The 20,443-nt window shown below is 39.5% G+C and overlaps 1 protein-coding gene across 1 annotated transcript in view; it reads right to left on the bottom strand.

Annotated features, from left to right (window-relative positions):
• Positions 1–20,443, bottom strand: part of IMPG1 (interphotoreceptor matrix proteoglycan 1) — a 318,324-nt gene that overhangs the window by 208,241 nt on the left and 89,640 nt on the right. The window lies entirely within an intron of this gene.

Raw genomic sequence — 20,443 nt, 5'->3', positions numbered from 1 at the left:
TGCAAAAAATGATAGTTCTGCTTCCTTATTGCCTATTATTATTCCTTCATTTCTTTTTTTCTTATTGCTAAGGCTAACATTTCTAGTACAATATTGAAGAATAGTGGTGATACTGGGCATCCATGTTTTACCCCTGGTCTTATTGAGAAGGCTTCTAGGTTATCCCCATTAAGGATAATGCTTGCTAATGGTTTTAGATAGATACTACTTATCATGTTAAGGAGTGCTCTCTTTAGTCCTATGTATTTTCTCAAAAGCCTTCTCAACATCTATTGAGATAATCATATGATTTCTGTTGGTTTTGTTATTGACAGAGTCAATTATGCTGATAGTCTTCCTAATATTGAACCAACCCGGCATTTCTGGTACAAATCCTACCTGGTTATAGTATCATATCTTTGTAATATATTGCTGTTATCTCCTTGCTAGCATTTTATTTGAAATTTTTTGCATCAATATTCATTAGGTAAATGGTCTGTAATTTTTTCCTCTGTTTTAGTTCTTTCTGGTTTAGGTATTAGCATCATATTTCAGTCATAAAAAGAATTTGGTACTACTCCTTCATCTATTTTTAAAAATAATTTATATTGTTTTTGAATTAATTGCTCTTCAAATGTTTGGTAGAATTCACTTGTGAACTTCTCTGGCCCTGGGGATTTTTTTCCTTAGGGAATTCATTAATGGCTTGTTCAATTTCTTTTTCTAAGATGGGGCTATGTATTTAGGTATTTTATTTCTTCATCTGTTAATCTTGGCAATTTATATTTTGTCAGATCAATTGGCATATAATTGGGCAAAATGTTACTAAATGATTGATTTTAATTTCATCTTCATTGGTGGTGATTTCACCTTTTTCGTTTTTGAGGCTGGATATTTGGTTTTCTTCCATATTTTTTTAAAAATCAAATTAATCAATGGTTTATCTATCTTACTGTTTTCTCCCCACAAAGCCAGCTCCTAATTTTACTTATTACCTCATAGTTTTCATACCTTCAGTTTTATTAATCTCACCTTTGTTTTCAGGATTTCCAATGTGGTGATTAATTGGGGTTGTTTAATTTTTTCTTTTTCTAGTGTTTTTTTTTAGTTGCATGCCCAACTCATTGATCTCTTTTTTCTCTATGTTATTGTTGTAAGAATTTAGAGAAATACATTTTCTTCTAAGTACTGCTTTGGCTGCATCCAATAAATTTTGGTATGTTGTCTTATTGTTGTCATTCTCTTTAATGAAATTATTGTTTCTGTGATTTGTTCTTTGACTCACTTTTTCTCTATGATTACATTATTTAGTTTCCAAATAATTTTTAATCTATCATTCCAATTCTCTTTGTTGAATGTAATTTTATAGCATTACAATCTGAAAATGATTCGTTTAAAATTTCTGCCTTTCTAAATTTGATTTTGTAGTTTTTATGCTCTAATACATGGTCAGTTTTTGTGTAGGTGCCATATACTGCTGAGAAAAAGATATATTCCTTTTTGTTGCCATTAAATTTTCTCTTAAAGTCTGTCACATCTAACTTTCCTAAGATTCTATTCATCTTCTTAACTTATTTCTTGTTTATTTTTTACTTGGATTTATCAAATTCCAAGAAGGTACGGTTGAGATTCCCCACTATTAGAGTTTGGCTATTTTCTCCTGTAACTCATGTAAACTTTTCCTTTAACGGAACTTTCTTCTCCCCCCTACTTCCCTACAGGGTAAGACAAATTTCTATACCCAACTGAGTGTGTCTATTATTCCCTCTTTGAGCCAAATCCAATGAAAATAAGGTTCAAACAATGCTCACCCTCCTCTCTTCTTTCCCTTCAATGTAATAGTTCTTCTGTGCTTGATATAACTTATAATATGACATAATGTGATATAATTTACTCCATTTTGTCTCTCCCTTTCCTGTTCTCTCAGTGCAATTCTCTTTCTCCCCCCTTAATTTTTTATAGCATCCCATCAAAGTCAATTTATTCCTTCTTACTGCTCTAATAGCAATGCAGCTCTTAAGAGTTACAAGCATCATTTTCCCAAGTAGGGATGTAAATAATTTAACCTTATTAAATAACTTATGTTTTGTCTTTTCTGTTTGTCTTTTTATGCTTTCCTTGAGTTTTGTATTTGAAAATTGAATTTTCTGTTTATTTCTGGTCTTTTCTTCAGGAATGTTTGAAAGTCCCCTATTTCATTGAATGTCCATTCATGTCCCGCCTCCCCCGCCCCCAGAAGGTTAAGCTCAATTTTGCTGAGTACTTGATTCTTAGTTGTAATTCAAGCTCTTTTGCCTTCTGGAATATCATATTTCAAGCCCTCTATTTCTTTAACATAGAAACTGCTAAATCCTTGTAATCTTGACTGTGACTCCTTGATATTTGAACTGTTTCTTTCTGGTTGCCTGCAGTATTTTCTCCTTGACCTGAGCATTCTGGAATTTGGCTGTAATATTCCTGGGGGTTTTAATTTTGGGATTTACTTTAGGAAGTGATTGGTGGATTATTTCAATTAGAATTTTACCCTCTAGTTCTATGATATCATGGCAGTTTTCCTTGATAATTTCTTTAAAAATGCTGTCTAGGCTCTTTTTTTGATCATGGTTTTCAGGTGGTCCAACAATCCTTAAATTATCTCTCCTGCATCCATTTTCTAGATTGGTTGTTTTTCCAGTGAGGTATTTTACATTTTATTCTATATTTTTTCATTCTTTTGATTTTTTTCATAGTCATTAGCTTCCACTTGCTCAATTTTAATTCTTAAGGAATTATTTTCTTCAGCTAGTTTTTTTTAACCTCCTTTTCCATTTGGCCAATTCTGCTTTTTAAGGCATTCTTTTCCTCTTTGGCTTTTTGGACCTCTTTTGCCACTTGGGTTAGTCCATTCCTTAAGGTGTTATTTTCTTCAGTATTTTTTTTTGTGTCACCTTTACCAAGCTGTTGGCTCATTTTTCCTGATTTTCTTGCTTCACTATCTTTTCTCTTCCCAATTTTTCCTCTCTTTCTCTTACTTGATTTTCAAAATCCTTTTTGAACTCTTCCATGGCCTGTGACCAATTCATATTTTTGTTGGAGGCTTTGGATGTAGGAACTTTGATTTTGCTGTCTTCTTCTGGTTGTATGTTTTGATATTCTTTGTCACCAAAGTAAGATTCTATAGTCTGAGTTTTTTTGACTGTTTGCTCATTTTCCCAGACAGAACTTGACTTTTTAACTCTTTGTTAAGGTAGGACTCAGCTTCCAGGATGGGTGTACTGTCCCGAGCTTCAGGGGTTTTGTGAAGCTCTTTTTAGAGATAGTTCAAGGGACCTGTAAATTTTCAGTTCTTCTAAAGTGGTATGATCAAAGGAGAGGTGTTTACTCCTCTCCTGGCCTGTGCTCTGGTCTGTGAGTAACTACAAGCACTCTTTTTTGCCTTGGAACTGTGAGGAGGATTCCCTCCCCACCACCAACACAAACTCTGCCATGCTAGCACTTCTCCTTGTCCCAGGACTGCCACCCAAGATTGTGACCCAGATTCAAGCATGGGCAAAGCAAGAGAATCCTGCCTTAGAATGAGCAAAGAGCAATCCCCTCTGATCAGCCGCTTCATCCCACCACCATATTTGGGCTGAGAGTTTCAGAAGCAGCTGCTGCCACCTCCTTGGGGCTGAGGAATGGACTGAGTTCCTCTGTCACCCAGGTCTGAGAGACCTTTCCTACTGACCTTCTAAGTTGTCTTTGGTGTTTGTGGGTTGAGAAGTCTGGAAACTGACACAGTTGCCAGTGATTCAGTCCCTTGAGATCTGCTTTGGGTTTGCTGGGGCCTGGTCTGTGCTGGCACATTTTACACTGAACTGTGCTGCTCTCTCAGACTGGTGCAACAGACCTTTCCTGTTGACTTTTCAGGTTGTCTTGGGCTGGAAGTTTATTTCACTCTGTCATTTTTTTGGGTTCTGCTGCTCTAGAATTTGTTCAGAATAATTTTTATAGGTATTTGGAGGGGTTTGGGGGAGTGCTCAAGCAAGTCTCTGTTTTTATTCTGCCGTCTTGGCTCTGCTCTCCCCAAAACCAAACATTTATAGAAAATTTAAGTGACATATCCAAGGTCACACAAATAATAAGTAGCAAAGCTAGATTTCATTATTGCATGCAAACTGGCAACTGTTTCTGCAGGAGCTGTAGCCTCAGCAGCCTCAACAGACACAACTACTAAAGACTCAGAAAAAAAGTTCTCACCATCAACTGTTCAACATTAGAAATTGATATAGTTTTACTAATGGAAATGTAGATAAAGAAGACATATTCCTATTTGCTTTGTCACTATGCCTTAATGACTACCGTGTCTTTCCATTGGATGGCAGCTGATACTTCCTAGAGAACTTCTAGAGAACGAGGACTGTCTTACTTTTCTATTTATATCCCCAATGTTTTGTACATAGGAAGCACTTAATAAATTCTTTTTAATTCATTCATTTATCTATACAGTTAGGGAAATGTCCATATTTCCATATGTACAATGCACATATGTACATTGATGATTGCCTCTTTTGGGACCAGAAGGAGCATGCTGTGAGCCTTGTCCAAGACCATTGCCCTTTGTGGGCCTCAGTTTTCTCATTTGTAAAATGCAGTAGATTGGACCTATAACTCTATAGACATAGATTAGAGATATATATGTATATATGTGTGTATACATATGCACATACATATGACATAGACATAGACATGGATGTAGATATAGATATAGATAGAGGTGCTGTAGATATATAGATGATATAGATAGCTATAACTATAGCTATAGATATAATAGAGAGGCTTCCCAAACACCATTTGGTTGAGGTCAAAAAAGCCGGATACCTGTGCCCCTCACTGTCCTTTTACTTGCCCTTGAAGTTTGCCAGGTTCAACTTGGGGAACCTGACCTCTCAGTAGGGGAAGTAGACTCCTCATTCTCATAGGAATTGATTCATGCTCCATTCTTGGCAATTTGATTTTTTTTGCTGTAGGTCTACCCCAGCATGAGGGAAAAGTAAAAACAAAAAGGTATACTGATGACATCAGGTATGGAATTGATAATTTTATTACCACACAGAAAAGAGAATGATTAATAATAAGTAACTGCTCTGGTAGTTGCTATCCTGATAGTCTGTTGCCAGGGAGGAAGAAGACACTAGTCAGTTGCCCTATCTCAGGCATAGACTTTACTAGGAGGTAATGACCTCAAAGCCAGCCAGGTGGGGATATACCCTCCTTACACCCTACCAACCTTGTCCTTCAAAGCTGGCAGGAAGAGGAAGCCTGAAGGACAAGAATTTCCCTTTTAGTATATTCACAGAGTTCTGGCTCAGCAATCAATTAAAAGATTTTTCATAATCAATACAGTGAAAACTCCTGAGTCATCATGGCAAACAAAGAGTAGTAAGAAGATATCTGCAAATACTCTGAAATGGGAGCGTGCCTTTACACATGCCCAGAAGTTGGCCTATCCGAAGTTTGCATGCATTTGTCTGGTGTGTCTGCTGAGCAAGCTCTAAAGGGGTCTAAAGGGGAGCATTACACATCTGACAGCTTTAAAATTCTGTGATTTATTGTAACTGACTCAACAAAGAACACTTACTGTGGCCATGACACATCAGTTGGGGCATTCAACTATTTTATATAGAATTTTTATAATACAGCTTTACCTGTATCTAGAAAAACAGAAGGCTTTACTAAGGAAATTAATGGTGCAAACAAGGGAAATACTAGGCTAATTAAGTAGCATCATTTGCTTCAAATGATACATATGCTAATTATAAAAGATCTTCCACCCCAATTTCTGACTTCATGTAATAAAATGTACTAAAACTATATTTCTTTTGGGGAAAAACCATGGTGCTCAGATGGTATTGTTCTATGAAACAGTTATAGTAATTTTTTATGACTTGAAGGATTTCTTCACCTTCCTGGAGTTGAGAAGACACCCTTGATGGGCTGCCAGGTCTACCTGGTGTCACTGTGAAGGCTCCAGGAGGGATAGATGAGCTAATTTTGTATTACTAAGAAAATTGCCTCGATTTCAGGATGTCAGGTTGGAAGTGTCCACAGAGGCATGAATTAACTTTAGCTTCTCCTACCAAGGTAGGCTGGATGATTCATATAGCGATCCTCCTAGGGATTCTGGTATAGGCTATGCTCATACTGCTTCAGAGAAAGCTCAACCTGTCAAGGCCTCCAGAAACCAAGGGATATGATAAATTGGGTATGCATGTGTAATAAATGAGTCAGTGACTGTCTCATCTATCTAGGACAAATCCTAATATCAAAGTAAAAAAGAAACTTGACATGGTTAGACATGAAACCCAAAAATTCACAACAGCTGTCACTGGCACCATGCATGATTCATGGAAATGGGATTCAAGATTGAATAAAATGAAGATAGGCACAATCCTGTGCAGAGAGATCAGAAATAAGAATCTTGCACAAATCCTTTTATTCTGACCATATTGGATAAGCAATGGCTCATCTTTATATTTTAATGCTATAATTGTTAGGCAGGGGAAGGAAAGGGAAAGTAAATGAAAGGAAAATGAACAGAGCAAGCATTTATTTAGCACCTACAATGCGCCAGGTACTGTTAAGCACTTTACAAATATCTCATTTGATCCTTGCAACAACTCTAGCAGATGGTGCCATCATTATCCCAATTTTGCAGTTGAGGAAACTGATACAGACAGAAATTGAAGCAGAAGTTCCTCCCTGGGAATTCTCTAAAATGGCAGAGGGATATTTATAGGGATAGGGATAGGGAAAGGGAGAGGGAAAGGGAGAGGGAGAGGGAGACAGAGAGGAAGAGGGAACATGGGATAGTGGAAAAAGAGCTGCCTTTAGAGTCAGAAAAATCTGGGTTCAAGTCTTACCTCTGGCAGATATTGCTTGTGTGACTCTGGGTTAGTTATTTACCTTCTCAGTGTCACACGTAACTCTTTAAAACTTTAGGTTATAGAGAAGTTGATGACCTGCATTGGCTGAAGTTATTTCTTTACTAGGAGTTTGTTATATCAATGAAATAACAGGTCTCTGTAGTTCACACCTTCCCCCATCCAATAATCATGGATTCATTTTAGAATACCCATTCAAGATAAAACAGCTAGATGAAGCCCTTCAGTATAAGGAGTCAATCCCCTATGGGGAATTTGTCAGAGGGGGAATGGTTAAGAATTGCGCAGATTATAAGTTTCTTGACAACAGGGAATGCTTTCATTTTTAATTTGGATCTGCATTGCTTAACATTGTGTGTGGCACATAGTAATTGCTTAATAAATGCTGCTTGATTTATTGATGAGAAGACATAGATGGGTTGTAATCTGTACTAGTAGAGAGATTGTTGTTATTGTTGAGTCATTTCATTTGTGACCCCATTTGAGGGTTTCTTGGCAAAGATACTAAAGTGGTTTGCCATTTCCTTCTCCAGTTCATTTTATAGATGAGAAAATTTAGGCAAACAGGGTTAAGTGACTTGGCCAGGGTCACACAGCTAGGAAGTGTCTGAGGCCAGATTTAAACTCAGGTCCTCCTAACTCTAGGGCTGGCGCTCTATCCACTGCACCACCTAGCTCCCCCAGTAGAGAGATTATTACCCCAACAATGAGATCATAGATCTATTGATGTATAATTTTATAATATGAACAAAAATGACAAAACTTTGTAAGTGAAATAGTATCACCTCGATGAGGTTAGAGTTGGGAGAGCTGGTTCAAATGTGAAAGAATTCACTTAGACCTTCTCTGTAGCCATTAGGAGATTTATTGATGCAAAAGCAGCAGGCTAGTCCTGGAAGAAGGACTAGCAATTTACAGAGGTGCAGAAGCTTGTTTTTATAAGGACAGGATAAGAGAGACAAAGGGAAGTTTTATGACAAGGGATGGGGGTAGACAAGTGTGTGGGATGAAAGACCCTCACCAAATAATGAAAATTATTTTCTAATAAGGAGACATCTCAGGGTGGGAACAGAAATAAATTTTATTCAGTTCTCGTGAGAAAAGGGCGTTCTCTGCCAGGATGGAACTAGCAGAAGGAGGCAGCATACAGAAGGTGTGCAGGGAATTATATACCCTTGTACAAACAATTCTAAGAAACCCCATCCCAGAGGCTGGACTCCCATTTCAATTGGCAGGGTCAAGTGGCTGCACAATCTAACCAGGAATAAGGAAATAAGTTTTTACCCAATACAAGCACAGAAACTACAGAATTGCCTTATGGGGGAAATAGGTGAGGGGAGAGGGAGATGGGAATACCATGTGATTTCCCCAAAATCATATGATTTACAGGAAAACAAAACTTAGGCTAAGGTGATATCTATAAATCTAAAGAAGGAGCATAGGGAAAAAGGGGATCGGGAAACCCTCTTTTCTCTCTCATGGTAAAGAAAGCAGGTCACAGTGACCCTATTCTTATTTGGCAAATCTTTAAACCAGAACCAGAAGAAAGAACAAAAATTTCAAGGGAGAAAGACATTCCTAAAGGCTAAATAATCAGATTCCCACAGACTCAAATTTATCTCATTTCCCTTTTCTCTAAATATTGAAAACATTTTAGATACAGATACATATACATTCCCTGTGAAGTCTTCACACTTTATTCTCTCACTACCTCACACAATAGCTGGTTCAAATGTGAAAGGATTCATTCAGACCTTCTCTGTAGCCATTAGGAGCTTTATTGATGCAAAGGCAGCAGGCTAGTCCTGGAAGAAGGACCAGCAAATTACAGAGGGATAGAGGCTTGTTTTTATAAAGACAGGGCAAGGGAGACAAAGGAAATTTTTATGACACAGGATGGGGTAGACAAGGAATTCCACAGTCTAGGATAAGGGGAAATTTTGTGTATTTCAAGATAAGGGGAGGAGAATTTAGGGGTCCAGAGAAACAGCACCTTTGTATCCAGAGACTTTAGGACATCTTCAGGTTAGAGAACAAAATAGGGGCTTCACAAAGTCAACTCTTTTTTAAATCATCATTTATTTATTTTATATTTTTAGTTTTCAGCATTAATTTTCACAAGAGTTTGAATTACAAATTGTCTCCCCATTTCTGCCCTTCCCCCACTCCAAGTTCACATATATTTTTATTGCCCCGTTCTCCAGCCAACCCTCCCTTCTATCACCCTACTACTCCCATCCCCTTTTCCCTTATTTTCTTGTAGGGCAAGATAGATTTTTATGCCCCATTGCCTGTGTATCTTATTTCTTAGTTGCACGCAAAAAAATTTTTTTTGAATATCTGCTTTTAAAACTTTGAGTTCCAAATTCTCTCCCCTCTTCCCTCCCCACCCACCCTCCCTAAGAAGGCAAGCAATTCAACATAGGCCACATGTGTATCATTATGCAAAACCCTTCCACAATACTCATGTTGTGAAAGACTAACTATATTTTGCTCCTTCCTATCCTATTCCCCTTTATTCAATTTTCTCCCTTGACCCTGTCCTTTTCAAAAGTGTTTGCTTTTGATTACCTCCTTCCCCATCTACCCTCCCTTCTATCACAACCCCTGCCCCTTTGTCTCCTTCCTCCTTCTTTCCTGTGGTGTAAGATACCCAATTGGGTGTGTATGTTATTCCCTCCTCAGGTCAACTCGAATGAGAGCAAGATTCACTCATTCCCCTTCACCTGCCCCCTCTTCCCTTTCTACAGAACTGCTTTTTCTTGCCACTTTTATGCAAGAAAATTTAACCCATTCTATATCTCCCTTTCTCACTCACTCTACATATTCGTCTCTCATTCCTTAATTTGATTTTATTTTTTTAGATATCATCCCTTCATATTCAACTCACCCTGTGCCCTCTATCTATATATATATACATACATATATATAATATGTATATTCCCTTCAACTTCCCTAATACTGAGGTCTCGTGAATTATACACATCATTTTTCCATGTAGGAACGTAAACAAAACAGTTGAACTTTAGCAAGTCCCTTATGATTTCTCTTTCTTGTTTACCTTTTCATGCTTCTCTGGATTCTTCTGTTTGAAAGTCAAATTTTCTATTCAGCTCTGGTCTTTTCATTCAGAAAGCTTGAAAGTTCTCTATTTTTGCTGAAAATCCATAGTTTGCCTTGGAGCATGATACCCAATTTTGCTAGGTGGGTGATTCTTGGTTTAAATCCTAGCTCCATTGACGTCTGGAATATCATATTCCAAGCCCTTTGATTCTTAATGTAGAAGCTGCTAGATCTTGTGTTATTCTGATTGTATTTCCACAATCCTCAAATTGTTTCTTTCTGGCTGCTTGTAGTATTTTCTCCTTGATCTGGGAGCTCTGGAATTTTGCAACAATATTCCTAGGAGTTTTCTTTTTGGGATCTTTTTCAGGAGGCGATCATTGGATTCTTTCAATTTCTATTTTATCCTCTAGCTCTAGAATATCAGGGCAATTTTCTCTGATAATTTCTTGAAAGATGATATCTAGGCTCTTTTTTTGATCATGGCTTTCAGGTAGTCCAATAATTTTAAAAATTATCTCTCCTGGATCTATTCTCCAGGTCAGTGGTTTTTTCAATGAGATATTTCACATTATCTTCCATTTTTTCATTCCTTTGGTTCTGTTTTATAATATCTTGATTTCTCTAACCCTAAATGCTATCCCCAGGTCCCTACAAAAACCTATAAAAATGGCTCTGAACAAATTCTAGAGCTGCAGAACCCACGGAATAGCAGAGGAAGCAGGGCTCCAGCCTAGGACAGCCTGGGTGGTCGCTGAGTAAGGTCTAGCGCACGGAGCTGGAAACAGAGCCAAGCAGAGACCAGCGTGGGCTGCACCCAGACCAACCAGACTGGGAGCCAGGTGGAACAGGACCTAGGGCCCTGAATTGATGAGCTGTGGCAGTTACCAGACTTTTCAACCCACAAACACCAAAGACAACAGAGAAGGTTAGTGGGAAAAGCTGTGGGGACAGAATGAATGGAGTGTTCGGCCACTGCCCCTGGGGCAGTGGAGGGGGTGCAGCTGTGAGGACAGTACTACAGCTGCAGTTGCTTCCAGCCCCAGGCCCACCTGGTGGGAGGAATTAAGTGGCCGATCAGAGCAGGAGTGCAGAGACTGCTTAAGATCTGAGCTTTGATCTGGGTTCGTGGTTCTTGGGGGAGGAGTAGTGCTGGTGTGGCAGAGCTGGCTGTGTAGAAATAGCTCTGAGAACAACAGCACAGCCCCTCAAGCTAGAGACAAAGTACTCTCTACTCTACAAGCAGTCATACCCCGACAAAAACTCAAGGGTCAAGTAGTTGGCTGGGAACACGGCAAGCAGTGAAAACAGACTCAGATTCAAACTCAGACTTTGGAATCTTTCTTTGGTGACAAATAAGACCAAAACATACAGCCAGAAGAAGTCAACAAAGTCAAAGAACCTACATCAAAAGCCTCCAAGAAAAAACATGAACTGGTCCCAGGCCATGGAAGAGCTCAAAAAGGATTTGGAAAAGCAAGTTAGAGAAGTAAAGGAAAAATTGGGAAGAGAAATGAGAGTGATGTGAGAAAACCATGAAAAACAAGTCAATGACTGAATGATAAATCATTAGAGAAGATCTTCCATACTACAGCTTAAGCCCGACTTTTCTTCCTCCCTCCCATCCCCCATCTTCTGCAAGATCTTTAAACTCTCTGGCTTGGGATAAAGAATCAGACATTCCTTTCCAGCTAGGAGGCTGAGAAGCCCCTCTCTGAGAATGCACCTCTTAGACATTCCTCTCTGCCTGATAGGCCTGAACAAAAGATCGAATACACTCTTGAACAAAGGACAGGAAATATTTGTGAAGCTGCTTTTTGAGGACCTAGCCAGTTCTCAAAAAGCAAAATGACTGACAGGATCTTCCCCTCCCAAGGGGGGTGGTACACTCTCTCGGGGAGAACATCTGAGACAGTTAGCAGTGAGTCTCCCCTCTTGTATTGGCAACCAAAAATGGGCTCCTTAGCACTTAGTCAACAAGTGCCCTTGACTAGTTTGGCTTTTTCCCCTGAACTGAATGCTGTTTGTATGTTGGACTGGAGTAAGCTTGTCGGCCCCTTCACCTTGCTTCCCTTGCTTAAGCTGATGGAAAGAACCTGTGCTTTCCCGGTCAACCCCTTCACCTTGCTTAAGCAGATTGAAAGAACCTGTGCTTTCCCTGGCGTACCTTACACCCCCGCAGAAGCTGGATGGTTAAAAGCAGCTCCTGTTGGAGCCAGAGGCTGCTACAGCCACAGCTACAGCCACAGCCACAGCTGAAGCAGGAGCTGCCAGTAGCAGAGCTGACCTACGGGAGGAAGCTGAACAAAGACTTCAGGCCAGTGGGTAATCTTTTTACCATAGAGGGGGAAGCATGATTTTGCTTTATGCAATCATGCTTCTCTGTAGCCTCCTGGTTACTCTTTCAAGGCATACTTATTGGGCCTGGAAGCTTTTGATCAATATATCAAAATGGGGTTGCTGGTTCATGGGTTGGTTACTGTGGAGCCTAAATATATGTTTTGATTCTTCTGCCTTCTACTTTGAGAGTTTCTTATATCCGGCGGTTCCGAACCTTTCAGACATGTTTATGATCCTCTTTGAGATTATAAACTCTGCCCTCCTAATACATTTGGCGACGAGGATGGGATCGCTAGGTATAAGATCTCTATTTAGAAGCAGAACAATTTCAGAGGAAGAGATGAATATCCCAGGATGGGAGGATCCATTTTATTCCTCCCTAGCAAAAGAATTGGCTAAAAAAGCTGGACCCTGTGAAAACTGGGAACCAAGGCTACGGAGAGGAGATCCTAGGGATTTGGAAAAGTGTTTACAAGAAGTTGGGATTCAGTCAGGGGCATCACTATCTAGGCAAAGCTGGATAGTGTTATCAGCCTACCGGCTAGTATACAAAAGATTGAGATTAAGTGAAAGACATGGGGGCACTCCTACCCCACAGCAAGAAGGGGAATCTCAGATAGCAGGAGACCAAACTGACTCAAATGAGAACTTTTCTATTAATGTGGCTAAGAGCAACAGGAGACCAAAAAAGCCCAGAGTGCATTTCAACCCAGCCCAGAAAGAGCCTGACTGCCTGCTTCGTCCTAGCCATGGTGGCAGAGGAAGTGAGTGGGGGGAAAATGAGACAATGTTAGGGGCTGAGGCACAAAACACTACTGGGGTTCAGGATGTCCCTCACACAGAGAATAGGAGATGGTTAAATGATCAGACAAGGGCTCGACCCATACAAAGGAGGAAGACAGAAACCCGAGGTGAAGATTCAGTTACAAGGGAAATTCAGGAAGATTTCTCACCGCAAGAGGTCACAGATATTTTGAGTAGATTCAGCCAAAGAATAGGAGAACCATTGATATCTTGGATGGTAAGACTCAGTGATCAAGGGGCCAGTGGAATATCAGTAGATAGGACAGATTGCATGAGATTCATAGGTATCAGCCATGATCCTCTAGTTCAACAAGCTTTTAGGGAACATCATCAGCAAGGAGATGGTGATAGCAGGACTACTCTGTTGGCATTAGCCGCTGTGGGATGCAATAAGAGATATGCTACTGATTCTATGTGGCCCACTGAGCACAGACCCTGGTATTCACTTAGAGATTGTATCATGAGACTAAAGGAGGAGGTAATGAAGACTGCCATTATGATAGGAACTGCAGACAAATATTACAATGATCCAATGGGACTGCCTCATGGGAATTTAATAATTAGGACAGCTCCCCCTGCTTATAAACAACTAATTTTGAATTTATTACTTGGAGAAGTAGGGAGCCATCTTACAACAGTGATAAATAAGATTTTACAGTTACATGACTTAGGTGACTGGGGAAGGGATAGATCTCCTCGAGAGAGAAGGGTGAATAACCAGCAAACTTGGCGCCAAAGGAGAGTAACAAGGAAAGAAATGTTTACTGCTCTATTGAGAGCAGGGGTAGGTTTTGAAATGATAGATGGAATTCCAACCAATGAATTATACAGAATGTACAGAGATAAAGGACTTGATAACAGGAGAAATAGGGAAATAAGAACTGCTCCTGCAAGCCCACAAGCCACTCAGAGTGAAGGTGACCTTGTGTGATTAACGGATGAAAACTTGTACATCTGGGGAAAGGCTGGGAGGACAATCCTAGTCTCTATCTAGGATGGGATCCTCTTAGTTTAATTTTCCCATTGTGTTTCCTTGTACATCTGGGGAAAGGCTGAGAGGACAATCTTAGTCTCTATCTAGGGTGGGATCCTCTTGGCTTCCTCATTATGTTCCTTTTGAAAAGAAACATTTCCCACCTGAGTTTGGCTCTGATGTTAGATGATTTTATTTGAAGAATAATAGTCCATACTTGTCTACTCTTTTTGTCCTTTGTTTTGGCTAACGTTGTTGCTAGTTCTGTTTCCTTTAGGCTTAAGCACCCTGCACTTCCTGGTGACTGCCTAAGCACATAGCATTCTTGGAATTCCTGCCAGCTCGTTAAAGAACTGACCTCTGGAATGGGACTTTTTGGGACAGGGCCATCTCTACATCCAATTTCAGCATGAAGAAGCTATGGAAAATGAGACCTTCACCCCTTACCCCAAGATTTTGAGCCCCAATCATTCAAGGGGGGTGGGAATGATGATAGTGTTCTATGTTTACTTATTTTGTGTTATCTTTGCTATGTTGTTTTATTATTATGATATTATTGATCCTATGTAATGGATACAAGGATTTAGGGGTGGACATTTGAATTATTAATAATTATTTTGGGGATGATTGATTGAAGAGATTATCTTGCTGGGACCTAGGGGTGGATCACATTTGAATCCTAAACCAATATTTAGGAATGTCACCAAATGATATGTTTTGCTTTATAATGAATGATATGTTTTAGTTTCCTTTGTAATTGGATCACAATGTATGTTCTAGGATACATGACTGATTAGATTATGTATCCTATAACAAGGGGTGGAGTGTATTGGCAACCAAAAATGGGCTCCTTAGCACTTAGTCAACAAGTGCCCTTGACTAGTTTGGCTTTTTCCCCTGAACTGAATGCTGTTTGTATGTTGGACTGGAGTAAGCTTGTCGGCCCCTTCACCTTGCTTCCCTTGCTTAAGCTGATGGAAAGAACCTGTGCTTTCCCTGGCGTACCTTACACCCCCGCAGAAGCTGGATGGTTAAAAGCAGCTCCTGTTGGAGCCAGAGGCTGCTACAGCCACAGCTACAGCTACAGCCACAGCCACAGCTGAAGCAGGAGCTGCCAGTAGCAGAGCTGACCTACGGGAGGAAGCTGAACAAAGACTTCAGGCCAGTGGGTAATCTTTTTACCATAGAGGGGGAAGCATGATTTTGCTTTATGCAATCATGCTTCTCTGTAGCCTCCTGGTTACTCTTTCAAGGCGTACTTATTGGGCCTGGAAGCTTTTGATCAATATATCAAAATGGGGTTGCTGGTTCATGGGTTGGTTACTGTGGAGCCTAAATATATGTTTTGATTCTTCTGCCTTCTACTTTGAGAGTTTCTTATATCCGGCGGTTCCGAACCTTTCAGACATGTTTATGATCCTCTTTGAGATTATAAACTCTGCCCTCCTAATACAACTCTCTGGTGGGAAAAACTTTCTTTCTTCAGCTCCTTATGAAAGTCACCATGTGGGACAGACTCATTGGGATCTCACCCATGGGGAGGACACTTTGCCTGGGACCATCCTCCTTTCCAGGGCTTTGACTGAGCTGTGTAAACTGGGATCTCCTCAGCTTTGAGAGGATCACATGCTGGAGTTCCCCCGGGTGGTAATGAATCTATGTTGTCTGTGTCTTTGTCTTTGTTGTGTTAACTGTGTTTGTTAGAGTATTTCCCCTGTCTTTCAATAAAAGCTATGTTCTGTGGGGAGTGTGCCTTATTGCCAGTGCAAATCCAAATCCAAACCTAACAACTGAATCGAACAATGACTTGCTAAAGGAGGCCCAAAAAATACTGAAGAAAATAACACCTTAAAAAGTAGACTAACCCAAATGGCAAAAGAGCTCCAAAAAGCCATTGAAGAGAAGAATGCCTTGAAAGGCAGAATTAGCCAAATGGAAAAGGAGGTCCAAAAGACCACTGAAGAAAATACTACCTTAAAAATGAGATTGGAGCACGTGGAAGCTAGTGACTTTATGAGAAACCAAGATATTAAAAATAGATCCAGGAGAGATAATTTAAAATAGAGGACTTTCAAGATTTCTGAATGACAAGACCAGAGCTGAATAGAAAATCTGACTTTCAAACAGAAGAATACAGAGAAGCATGAAAAGGTAAACAAGAAAGAGAAATCATAAGGGACTTACTAAAGTTCAACTGTTTTGTTTACATTCCTACATGGAAAGATGATGTGTATAATTCATGAAACTTCAGTACTAGGGTAGCTGAAGGGAATATACATACACACACACACATGTAGACAGAAGGCACAGGATGTGTTGCATACGAAGGGATGATATCTAAAAAAAATAAAATCAAGTTAAGGGATAAGAGAGGAATATATAGAGTGAGGGAGAAATGGAGAGATAGAATGGGGTAAATTATCTCACATAAAAGTGGCAAGAAAAAGCAATTCTGTAGAAAAGGAAGAGGGGGCAGGTGAGGGGGAATGAGTAAATCTTGTTCTCACCAGATTTGAACTGAGGAGCAAATAACATACACAGCCAATTGGGTATCTTACCCCACAGGAAAGAAGGAGGAAGGAGATGAAAAAGGGGGGGTGATAGAAGGGAGGGCAGATAGGGGGAGGAGGTAATCAAAAGGAAACACTTTTGAAAAGGGACAGGATCAAGGGAGAAAATTGAATAAAGGGGGATAGGACAGGAAGGAGCAAAATATAGTTAGTCTTTGGCAACATGAGTATTGTGGAAGGGTTTTACATAATGATATGCATGTGACCTATGTTGAATTGCTTGCCTTCTTAGGGAGGGTGGGTGGGGAGGAAAGAGGGAAGAGAATTTGGAAGTCAAAGTCTTAAAAGCAGATGTTCAAAAAAAAGTTTTTGCATGCAACTAGGAAATGAGATGTACAGGCAATGGGGCATAAAAATCTATCTTGCCCCAAAAGAAAGTAAGGGGAAAAGGGATGGGGGGGAGTGGGTTGACAGAAGGGAGGGTTGACTGGGGAACAAGGCAATCAGAATATATGCCATCTTGGAGTGGGGCAGAGGGTAAAAGATTTGTAATTGAAACTCTTGTGAAAATCAATGCTGAAAACTAAAAATATCAAATAAATAAATAAACAAAGAAACAAACAAACAAATAAATAAACAAAAGATTATTTTTTTCTGACAGTACCCATTTAATGAATCTAATAAGGAGGCCATTAAAACCAATCCATTTCTCATTGAATAAAGTGGATTTTGTGAAACAGAACTATAAAAATATGATGGTATGATTAAAGGAAAACAAAATGACAAAATAATCAACTTGATCATCCTGTCTCCCTCAAACTCTTCATAGGCAAAAACTAGAGCAACCCAGGAACCCATGATTTAGATAAGAAACAGAATGCAATCTTATAGTCTTTGATCACAGCTTATTCTCCAGTGTGAGAGGACAGTAGCATAATAATAATGATAGTACTTTAAGGTAAGTGAAACACTTGATGTATTATTTCATTTGATCCTTACAACAACTTGGTGAAGTAGGTGCTATTTTTCCTATCTTATGGATGAAGAAACTGAGGCTAAAAGAATTTAAGTGACTTGCCCAGTGTCACACAGCTAGTAAATATCTGAAGCAGGATTTGAACTTAGTTCTTCACGAGCCCACGTTCGACACAAACCTCACTACTTTATACTGCCTCCAAAGATGTCACATATAGCTTGCTTTACACCTAGTTCAACTGCACATTCAAGGTCCCACAAGCTCTATGCTATCCCAATTCTACACCCTCTGTTTCCCTTAATTTACATCTTTGTTTTTTTCCTCCCTCCCTCCCTCTGTCCTCTTCCCACATAATTACTAAAATCACCATAACACAGAACTCTCTTCAATATCACTATCCAAATCTCTTTCACTCTTCCCATTTCCCATCAGTGGCATTCTTTTTGGACTTCTTTGAATTTCTCCATCATGCCTCTTCCCCTTTCAACTTTCTTTGTATGTTGTCTTTACTCATTAGGTTATAAACTCCTTGAGGACAGGGATTGTCTTACTTTTTATTCTTATCCTCAGCACTTTAGCATAATCACTGGCACTTAGTAGGCACTTAATGATTGTTTATTTACTATTGGTGTTTAATGACTTACCAATCTCAACCAACAGAATGTTTGTCCCCTGATCTTGAGTTCTTGCGCAATTACTATCCTAGCCAGTCCCTCTAGCTCTAATTGTGACCACTATCAACACTTCCCTCCTTTGTGGTGCTTTCTAAATAGTCCCTGGGGAGCTCCAGCCATTTTCTCCCCATGCAGTCTCCAAGATGTTGCTTCAGTTGGGGCCCCTGACACGCTCTAGCTTCTGATACCTGGGTTACCCACAGGGACTTCATTTGCCTTGGAAAGCAGAAGATGCATAGTAGAGGGAATGGAGGGGCATCCAAAATAATACACATATATACCTCTTATTGAAAATAAGATCAGTCTTTTCGTTATTCTATTAATAATAGCAGCAACAAAAGGTGCCAAAGATGGATTTAACCTATTTCTCTTTTTTACCTACTCCTGCCCTGCTGGGAATGGGGAGGAAATCTTTCTGTAGTTCTCTTTATCCAACTCTGGAAGGGGCTAAATCCCTGTCCCTATAGTCACTTCTGTCCAGTGGGACACGTTTCCCTTTTCTGAGTTCTCTTAGTAAACTTGAAAGAATGAGGAGGTCATTTGGAAGTTGGAATTAACTATTGCTCATTTCTTCCTGACAACTTCATTAGATTCAAGAATTTTAAAATATAATTTAAAATTCATTGCTGCCTAAGTTAGTGGTTTCTTTTAAATTTACTGTACACCCTGCACTTTTCAGATTGTACTTGGACTTGGGGACCCATTATGCTAATAATAAGCTTATTCTCTCCCCTCTTTTTCCTGTCAAATAATTTTTTTCTCCTGGAGCTGATTTTCATTACAATTTCAGGAATACCATCTGTCTGTCTGAGAGCTCATTTCGCCCTGTTCCTGCCTCCCTCACTCCCACCCCCTTTGATAGATTTGTATCTGAGTCCTTTTCAGTCTATTCCATTGAAGTTTTCCTGGTCTAGAGAACAGCCTGGCTATATCTGCTGACCCAAGTCATCTTTTATAGGATTATTGCAGCAGATCTCTTGGTGAAGTTTGTCTCTGTTAACCTTGGGCTTTTGTTGCAGCGATTAAACCTCCTTTATTGGTTTATCCAGCATGACACTAGCATAATTTAAATCATATTCCTGTCTATGTGCAGTTCAGTGCTTTCACCCCTCTAGTTTCTGCACTGCTGATGTTTTTCTCCTCCTCTCTCGGCAGTTCCCTAGGCATGTGTCCTTGCCTCTCTTTTATCTTGCACCTATATATTTTCCTGCCTGTGGCATTATTTTTGTTCATGCTGTACATGCACTCTAGTGACAAACTTAGTAAAAAAAATTCTGGCAACCTTTGTAACAACTCCAAGTGCATCATTTAATTGCTCTTTAGTTATTCAAGTTCTGAGAGTGAAAACTTGGAACTGAAACATGTAAAAATTTGGTCATTTTTGGAGAAATTTTTTTTTTATGGCCCGTCTCTGGCTATTTTCCTGTGGTCTTTGTTCTAACGGTCTCTCTACCACAAAGCTGGTTAAAATCCCATACCCTTCAACTGTCTGGAATCAGTTCCTATGTTATCCTCCATTCTTCTCAAATTCATAGTTAATCAGCACCTGTGGGAATCTCTGTACAGCTGCAGATTGTGTCAATGTGACACAACCTTTCATATCTGGGGACAAATTAGAGTCCTTTACTCCATATAGCTAGTTGACTTAGGATTAGAAATTCCCAGACATACTCTCCGATGTTGCATACAAATGAATTTGAACCGTAATGAAAGTGAAGCAAAGGAAGTAAGTGGAATTATAGAGATTCTTAGAAATCAAGCAGAACTGAGTTCACATCTTATCTCTGACATTTATGATACTAGTTGTGCAACCATGGACAAGTCACTTCACTTTATTGAGTTTTGATTTTCTTATTTGCAAAGTGGGAGTGATTATATCTGTAGTACATACCTCACAGGGTTGTTCTGATGCTCAAATGAAATCATTGTGTTTTAGCACCTGTTTACTGCAATTCAGGGCCCACAGCGAAAAAAAATTACCCTTGATGTGAGCTGCTCTGTGCATCTTCATCTATTTAGAACTATAATTTGTGAGCCCCTTGAAACATATAGAAACAAATAATCAAAGGATGCAATTTTTGTTGTTTAGTTGTTCCAGTCATGCCCTACTCTTTGTGACTGCAGCTATGATTTTCTTGGCAAAGATACTGGAGTGGTTTACCATTTCCTTCTCCAGCTCATTTTATAGATGAGGCACTGAGGCAAACAGGGTTAAGTGATCT

This window comes from Trichosurus vulpecula, chromosome 7 (assembly GCF_011100635.1).
Source record: "Trichosurus vulpecula isolate mTriVul1 chromosome 7, mTriVul1.pri, whole genome shotgun sequence".
NCBI lineage: Eukaryota > Metazoa > Chordata > Mammalia > Diprotodontia > Phalangeridae > Trichosurus > Trichosurus vulpecula.
The sequence above is the reverse complement of the archived record's forward strand: the minus strand, read 5'-3'. Positions and strand labels throughout refer to the sequence as shown.